The sequence below is a fragment of the Medicago sativa genome, chromosome 2 (assembly GCF_051527215.1).
Source record: "Medicago sativa cultivar Bolivia chromosome 2, Bolivia_mono, whole genome shotgun sequence".
Classification (NCBI taxonomy): domain Eukaryota; kingdom Viridiplantae; phylum Streptophyta; class Magnoliopsida; order Fabales; family Fabaceae; genus Medicago; species Medicago sativa.
This window is the reverse complement of record NC_140750.1, coordinates 35,203,225-35,211,856: the sequence shown is the minus strand read 5'-3', so window position 1 is coordinate 35,211,856 and position 8,632 is coordinate 35,203,225. Positions and strand designations below refer to the sequence as shown.

General features: G+C 38.1%; 1 pseudogene; it reads right to left on the bottom strand.

Annotated features, from left to right (window-relative positions):
* Positions 1–1,637: 1,637 nt before the first annotated feature.
* Positions 1,638–8,370, bottom strand: LOC146946537 (uncharacterized; annotated as a pseudogene).
* Positions 8,371–8,632: the final 262 nt, after the last annotated feature.

Here is an 8,632-nt window from a genome sequence, read left to right as displayed (position 1 = left end):
CAGAAATTCTAAGTGAATGCAGAACAATTTCAGCAGAGGTTTGGAAAAAATGTTGTGAGTCTTTTGTTCAGCATTGCCAATTCTCTAAGTCTTCACTCCTTTATATAGATGTGTGAAAGAGACGTTGTGAAATTGCCAACACATCAAAGAGTCGTTGTTGAAGCTTGATCTTCCACCAATGATTTTTTGCCTGATTTGGTTGTTGTCCTATAAAGAACCAATTTGAAATCCATTCCTTATCCAAAGGAACATCTATGCAGGCGAAGCTGTATTCTGGAGCTGTTTTCTTGTCTTGTAGCGTGGACACAAAACAGAGTAGTGGAGAAGGTGGTTGTACAGTTCGTACAAAGTACAATGTCAACGCTTTCGTCCAAAATTGCAAGCACATGCCTTCAAACACCTTTGAAATGACCGTTGCAAAATTCCACTAATCTTTTGTTGTGTTTTCGAATCCAATAGACAGCTTTTGCAGTGATGATTCTTCAATCCTTGAATCTTTTGCAAATCCAGTTGATCTTCAGCTTCTGGTGAAATGACTTCTGATGAGGCAGCTTCTGATAGTGTAGCTTCTGATGATGCAGCTTCTGATGATACAGCTTCTGATAACGCAGCTTCTGATGATGTGGCTTTTGGACCTCTTGTCTTCAGGAGCACTATTCTTCAGAAGCACTATACTGACTTCAGGAGCGGCTTTACTTCGGAGCGAGTTGCCTTTAGAAGCACTAAGCTTCATTTTTGTTGATTCCTTTTGCTCTTTATTTGCTCATTCAGAACCAATAAATGATGTAACTTTTTAATTAAGGTCTTGTACACTTGAACAAATATTAGCTAGTCCAATTTACAATTTTTAATACGTTGTTATCATCAAAACTCTTTAAGGTTCATTGTTAAACACATTTTGTTCCAACAATCTCCCCCTTTTTGATGATGACAAACAATAGTATTTAAAATTGATCAATTGTTGTTAATCTAATTAACAAGTTGACTTTGGGGTTCTGAGGTTTGTAAGCTCAGAATCTGAGGTTTGTAAGCTCAAACTCCCCCTGAGTCTGATAGTCTTTAAGGTGACGTTTGTAAGCTCCCCCTAAGTTCTATCCAAGTTAATTAAATTCATTTTACGCGCAATAATAATCTCAGAGCTTTAAAATGAAATGAGTTATAGATGAGAAGAGTGGTTCAATTAATTTTATTTGAAAATTTGATACTCCCCCTTTTTGATACACCTCTCTTTAGGTAAGACAAAAAGATATAAGTTTTTCAAAAAAAAATTCAAATATCATTAATGGGGCTCAGAGCCTTTAAATACTATCACATATACTCCCCCTTTTGTCATTATCAAAAAAAACAAATAAACATAAAGACAAAAAGATTTGAGAAAAAACTCAAACAATAAGAGAGTATAACAAAAATATTAGAACCTATAATCTCATCAAAGAATATAATCAGAGCATGAATAACTAAGTAAATCAAACAATGAAAATATATAAGAACAAGGCAAAAATATATAGATATTGAAGAATCAGAAGCATTAAGAATTCAGAAGCAAGAAGAAACTTAAGACAAGAAGTATTCAGAAGCAGGAAATAGAAAAGGATTAAAACAAACAACAAACAAAAATTAAACACTAAGGTGTGCAACTAGGGTTTGGTTTGAAGTTGTTTCCTCATCATCTCCATTTCTTCAGCTTGCTTCTTTAACTGATCTTCAAGAAGTTGTTGCTTCTGAAGAAGCTCCAATTCCCTTGCCTTAGCTTCTTGCTGTTGCTGTGCCATCTTCTGCCTTAGAAGCTTGAACATCCTTGCGTCTCTGGTCAAGTAGTCCATTTCTGAGAAGAATGGCTTGTTTGCCAGAAGCAGTCTAGGACTTCTAACTCTGAGTCTTTGCTTCAGATTCTCCATTAATCTTCTGACAGAAGCTCCCTGATCCTGATGCACTTGTCCTTTACAGCTTCTATCAACTCTGTAGCTCTCTTCTGAAGTGATGCCCATGCTTCTTCATATGCATTGGTGAGATCAATTGTCCTTCTTTGATCCACCAGATAATGCATTTCAGAAAGGATCTTGAGTAGCTCATTGTCAATATGTTCAGATTCCAGGATGTCCAGGGGTGGTTGTTCAAGGGTTTCAAAGTCAGAATCACTAAGAGTAGGGTCTTGAACATGGTTGGATTCTGGAATGGTGATTTGTTGAGATGGAGTTGAGAGTGATGGCTGGTCAGAAGCAGTTTGTGAAGTTGAGGTTGAGGCTTGGACATTGACTTGAGGATTGTCAATATCCATGGGAGTTGGTTTGGAAAAAGTTTGTTATGGTTGTTGGTTAAGTGGGGAGTCGGTTTCAGTAACAGTTGGTGGTTGTTGTGGTGAAGTTGGTGTTTGGATGTTGAGTTGGGGGTCAATGTTAGCAACTGGTGATTGTGGTTGTGGAGGTGATGTGGGTTTGGGTGGTTGTTGATGGGGGCTTTCTGAAACAACATTTTCAGAAGCAGCTGCTTCTGGAGGTGCTTCAGAGGCTTTCTCTGTGTTGGGCTTGTCTTTGGGTAACTCACCAGAGTAGTGGAGAGCAAGATTTTCTAAGACAGAAGTGTCTTCTTCTTGCTCAGTTGCTGGTGGTGAAAAGGGTGAGATGGGGGTAGAGGTGACTGGAATTTGACATACCTTTACTTTAGTTCCAGCTTCTGAAGTGGTAGCACCTGGTGCTTTTAGAACCGCTTCTGAAGCTTTATCAGCCACTTCCTTGACTTCTGCAGACTTCTTGGGCTTGTGCTCTTTTGCCTTTATCCCATCAAGAGCTTTATCTAGATGCTCTTTTGTGATGATGGACTCTGATCTGCCCTTACTTCTTTTCATGGGAATAGAAGCAGCCCCAATTCTCTTCTTCTCCTTTATATCTGCTAACTTAAAAGTAGCAATTTCCTTAGCCATTTTGGCCTTGGCAGGAGTCAGCTCAACCATGGATATTTTCATATCTACCGGAGCCTTCTTCTTCTTCAACTTGGGCTCAGCTTCCTCCTTTTCCAGCTCATCCAGAGCTTCATCCAGTTTTTCCTTGTGATAAACTGTTTCAGCTTTCCCCCTCTTTCTCTTAGCATCTTTCTTTTGCTTGCCCTTATCAGTAGCTGCTTCTGATGCAGTAGCACTCTTAACCTTCTTCACTTTAGCAAGAACAGCTTCCTCCTGAGTGCTTGCATCTTCTTCCAAGACATACTCAGCTACTGATTTAGCCAAGATTTTAGGATTACTTTCCTCAAAGATTGAAGGAAAGTCCCTGATAATCTCAGTTTCTTCTGTGGTCATCTCCAACCACTTTTCATCTTCAGGGGTTTTCTTGATAAACTTCATAGAAAATAAGCTCCTGCTACTGATAGTCCTTTCAGCAGTAGACACTTCGAAGCATTTATCAGAAGCACCCCTTGTCTTTTTCAAGAAATCCAGCACCCTTCCTTGATAAAAGATCTCAGATAACAATCTTCCACAGGGCACTTGTTTCCTTCCTTTGACAGTGCCTTCATTAATAGCCCAGCAGAGATAATCCATGACATATCTAGGGAAATTAATCTTCTCAAGCATGGCCATGAATGAGATTGCCAGTTTTTGTTGAGGATTTGGTTGGTCAGATGCTCCTGCTCTTAGAAAGAAGCAGTCAGTACAGAATTTTACCAACATCATGTGATGAATTTTCATTTCTGAAGGCTTCCCTTCTGAGTCTCCACCCAGAAGTAAGTTGTAGTAACTTTTCAGCAGGACATCTTCCTTCTTGACTATTTCTTGGAATCTTCCCTCTGCATCCACTCTACATGCTTTAGCTATAACATCCTCAGTGATGGTTATAGGAATGCCATCACTTCAGACCTTATTTCTAAGCTATCAAAAGAGGTAGGATTCATATCCACTGTCACCTTCCCTTTCTTTGACCCAGCTTGTTTACCTACGACCTTTGCAGGCTTTCCATTGTACACCCCAGCCCTTAATCAAAAGTCCTTGACCAAGTTCACATAAGTTGGCCCATTCAGCATCTTGAAGTACTCAGATAGCTTCTGAGTCTCTACCAAACCTTCCATGTCCACTTCGTATTTCTTAAGTGAAGCGAAGTCCACAGGTGATTCTATTTGAACTATTAAGGATTTCCATGGAATATCCATAGTCTTCTATTTGTAAACGGACCCAGATTCTGATGCGCCTTGCAAGCTTGAAGTAGATTCTGAAACTTTTGAGCTTGATGATGCCATTTGATGATTGAAGAAGATTTGAAGAGGATGATGATTTTAGGGTTCTAGGGTTGAGATAATGCGCTTACTTCGCAATAGGTTTGAGAGCAAATGTGTTTGTTGTGAGTGAGTAGTGTGTGAATTGACAAAGTGTTAAGAGTAAAAACGTTTGCAATTCAAAAGAGACAAACAAACATAACATTAATGACAAAATTGGGGGCGCGTGAAAAGTACTTTCAAAGCTATTAAATCATCATTGCCCTTTTAAGTTATACACCAATACATATAGGCCACGTCAGAAGTTCTCAGAGTAACTACCAAGTTAGTGGGCCAGAAGTTACCATAAAAAGTAACTCCCAACGTTTCCACTAACTCCACTATCCAGAAGCATAAAATCCAGCTTCTGGACTTCAGATGCTGACGTCATCATTATCAGAAGCGAGTTTTCCTCAGAACCTCAATAAAGAGCTTCTGATGGACTACTGCTTCTGAACTAACTTCAGAACCTAAAATCCTATTCAGGAGCAAGCAAACATTTAATCAGACACAAAGTGCATGTTCAAATTTTTCTTTATAAATTCAAATCTTTCAACAGTTAAAGGCTTAGTAAATATATCAGCCCATTGATTTTCAGTATCAATGAAATGTATATCTAAAATTCCTTTTTGAACATAGTCTCTGATAAAATGGTGTTTGATTTCAATGTGCTTAGCTCTTGAATGCAAAATTGGATTTTTAGACAAACAAATAGCAGCAGTATTATCACAATAAATGGGAATACTGTTAGCAGTTATCTGATAGTCTTCCAACTGATATTTCATCCAAAGTAGTTGTGTACAACAACTTGCAGCTGAAATGTATTCTGCTTCTGCTGTAGACATAGCAATAATTGTTTGTCTTTTGCTAGCCCAGGATATAAGATTATCACCCAGAAATTGACAATTGCCACTGGTTGACTTTCTTTCAATCCTATCACCAGCATAATCAGCATCATAGAATCCAATTAGCTTATAATCTAAGGATTTCCTATAAAGGAGTCCAAGATTAGTTGTTCCTTTCAAATACCTGAAGATTCTCTTGACAGCAGTCATATGAGATTCTCTAGGATCTGATTGGAATCTTGCACACAAGCATACGCTGAATAAAATATCTGGCCTGGATGCAGTGAGGTATAACAATGAACCAATCATACCTCTATACAGCTTCTGATCAACTTTAGCTCCTTCATCTTCTTTGCTTAAGGTGCACGTAGGGTGCATTGGAGTGTTCATCACTTTGCAATCTTCAAGCTTGAACTTCTTTAGAAGCTCCTTTGTATACTTTGATTGATGAACATAGACTCCATCTTTGCATTGATTAATTTGAATGCCCAGGAAGAATTTCAGCTCTCCCATCATGCTCATTTCAAATTCATCCTGCATTAACTTAGAAAATTCCTTGCAAAGAGATGCATTAGTAGAACCAAATATTGTATCATCAACATATATTTGCACAACAAGAATATCTTTCCCAAGGGTCCTTCTGAAGAGTGTTGTATCAACCTGTCCTCTTTTAAAATCATTTTTGATTAAGAAATTACTTAGTCTATCATACCAAGCTCTGGGAGCTTGTTTCAAGCCATATAGTGATTTCTTCAGTTTAAAAACATGGTCAGGATATTTAACATCCTCAAATCCAGGAGGTTGCTTGACATACACTTCTTCTTCTATGACACCATTAAGAAATGCACTCTTGACATCCATTTGATATAATATTATGCCATGATTAACTGCATAGGAAAGAAGTAACCTGATTGCTTCCAATCTTGCAACTGGAGCAAATGTTTCAGTGTAATCAATGCCTTCTTGTTGACTATACCCTTGTGCAACAAGTCTGGCTTTGTTTCTTGTTACTTCTCCTTGCTCATTCAGCTTGTTTCTGAATACCCATTTTGTTCCAATAATGTTCTTGTGCTGAGGTTTGGGTACCAGATCCCACACATCATTTCTTTGAAATTGATTCAGCTCTTCTTGCATAGCTAAGATCCATCCATCATCTGAGAGTGCTTCATCAACTGTTGTAGGTTCAATCATTGAGATCAGTCCAACCATTGATTCTTCTTGTCTGAAATGTGATCTTGTTCTTCTTGGACTATCTTTGTTTCCAATGATTAATTCCTCAGGATGTGAAGACTTGTGCTTGAATGTGTTTCTGGGAGGATCTGCTTGATGTGAGCCATCTTGTGCTTCATCAGAAGCAGCTTTATCATGCGCTTCTGATGTGGGTTCAGCTTCTGGACTTTCTTCAGATTCAGCTATCTGATCAGGTTATGGAGTAGCTTCAGGAACCTGTATCTCTGCAACACTTTTACCTTGCTTTGAAGTTTTATCTTCAAGCTCTTTGTCATCAAATTTAACGTGCATAGATTCTTCAACACAGAGTGTCTCTGAATTATACACTCTGTATGCCTTTGACCTTTCAGAGTAACCTAAGAAGATTCCTCTTTGGGCCTTGGCATCAAATTTCTTTAGGTAGAGCTTGTTATTTAGAATGTAGCATGTACATCCAAATTGATGAAAGTAAGAGATATTGGGTTTCCTTCCTTTAAAGAGTTCATATGCTGTTTTCTCCAAAATAGGTCTAATATAGATCCTGTTTTGAACATAACATGTTGTATTCACTACTTCTGCCAAAAAATGTTTAGCCAAATTGTTTTCATGGATGATGGTTCTAGCCATTTCTTGTAAAGTTCTATTCTTTCTCTCGACAACCCCATTTTGTTGTGGCGTTCTAGGAGAAGAGAATTCATGGATAATTCCATGTTTTTCGCAAAAAGCTTCAAATGGCTCATTTTCAAATTCTCCACCATGATCACTTCTGATTTTCAAAATCTTTGACTCTTTTTCAGTTTGAATTTGTGTGCAGAAGTTACTGAATACATCATATGCATGATCCTTACTTTTCAGGAATTTCACCCAAGTCCATCTGCTGTAATCATCAACAATGACTAATCCATATTTACTTCCATATAATGATGCAGTACTCACTGGTCCAAATAAATCAATATGGAGTAATTCTAAGGGTCTGGAGGTTGAAACAATGTCTTTGGTTTTAAAAGATGATTTCACAATTTTCCCTCTCTGACATGCACCACAGAGTGCATCTGAATGATAGTCAATGTCTGGTAGCCCTTTGACAAGTTGTAACTTACTAAGCTTAGAGATTAACCTCCAGTTAGCATGTCCCAACCTTCTGTGCCACATCCATTTCTTATCATTCACTGATAGAAGGCAAATCACCTTCTGATCAGCCAGTTCAGAAAAATTGATTTTATAGACATTATCAACTCTCTTTCCCTTGAACACAATGGATTTGTCTTCCTTGTTGAGTACTGTACAGTTGGTTTTCTCAAAAAGCACATCATAACCATTATCACAAAATTGACTAATGCTCAAAAGGTTATGTACAAGACCATCTACCAACCATACATTATTAATTGAGGTAGAGGAATTACCAATAGTTCCTGTACCTATGATCTTGCCAGATTGGTTGCCTCCAAATTTCACACTTCATCCTTCTTTCATTGTTAAGCTGAGGAAGCTGGACTTCTCTCCTGTCATGTGTCTTGAGCAACCGCTGTCTAGGTACCATGATTTTTACTTTGGTGCTGCTCTTAGACATACATGCATCATTGACATTTTTAGATTTAGGTACCCATTGTCCTATGGGTCCTGAAAGGTTAGTACTTAAGGCTTTACTCTTCACTCCTTGTACCTTGTGCTGTGAGTTGGGTTGCTTCTGATTAACCATTACCTTTGGTTTTGGTACTTCAGAAGCAGTAACTGTCTTCTTCTGAAACTTAGACTTCGGAACCTCAGATTTTGGTTTCACCAGACTCTGAGGTACAGGTTCTGATCTTTTCAGGATCCTGATCTTTGAAGTCTTGGAATCAGATTTGATCATAGCCTTTGGCTTAGAGTTCTTTGGCTTTGAAGTAATCTTGGCCTTAGAGCTAGAAGCTTCAGGTTCTGATTGAACAACAGTTTCCAACTCAGCACCTTCAGGTACAAAAACTGTTTTCAGACCTTCCTTGATGCATCCACAACATGCTTTGAGACTGATTTCATTTGGTTTCCCTCCTGAAAAACCAATCCCTTTGCCATTGTTTCTGTAAATGCTATAAATCATAGAAGCCATTCTACTTCTGTCAATGCCAGATATGATAAAATCTTCAAGAGCAATTTCATGGTTGCTTAAAAGTTTCTCATTACACTTTTCTTGTAGCTTCTGACATAAGAACCTGAGCTTGTCTTCATATGTTTTACAAATGAAGTCAAAGCCCCTAAGTCCTTCTTCAGAAGCTTTCAGATCCAATAGAGTTGATTTTTGTTGTTTCATTAAATCAACATATTTTTCTTTTAAATCCTTCAACTCATTGGTTCTTACTTCA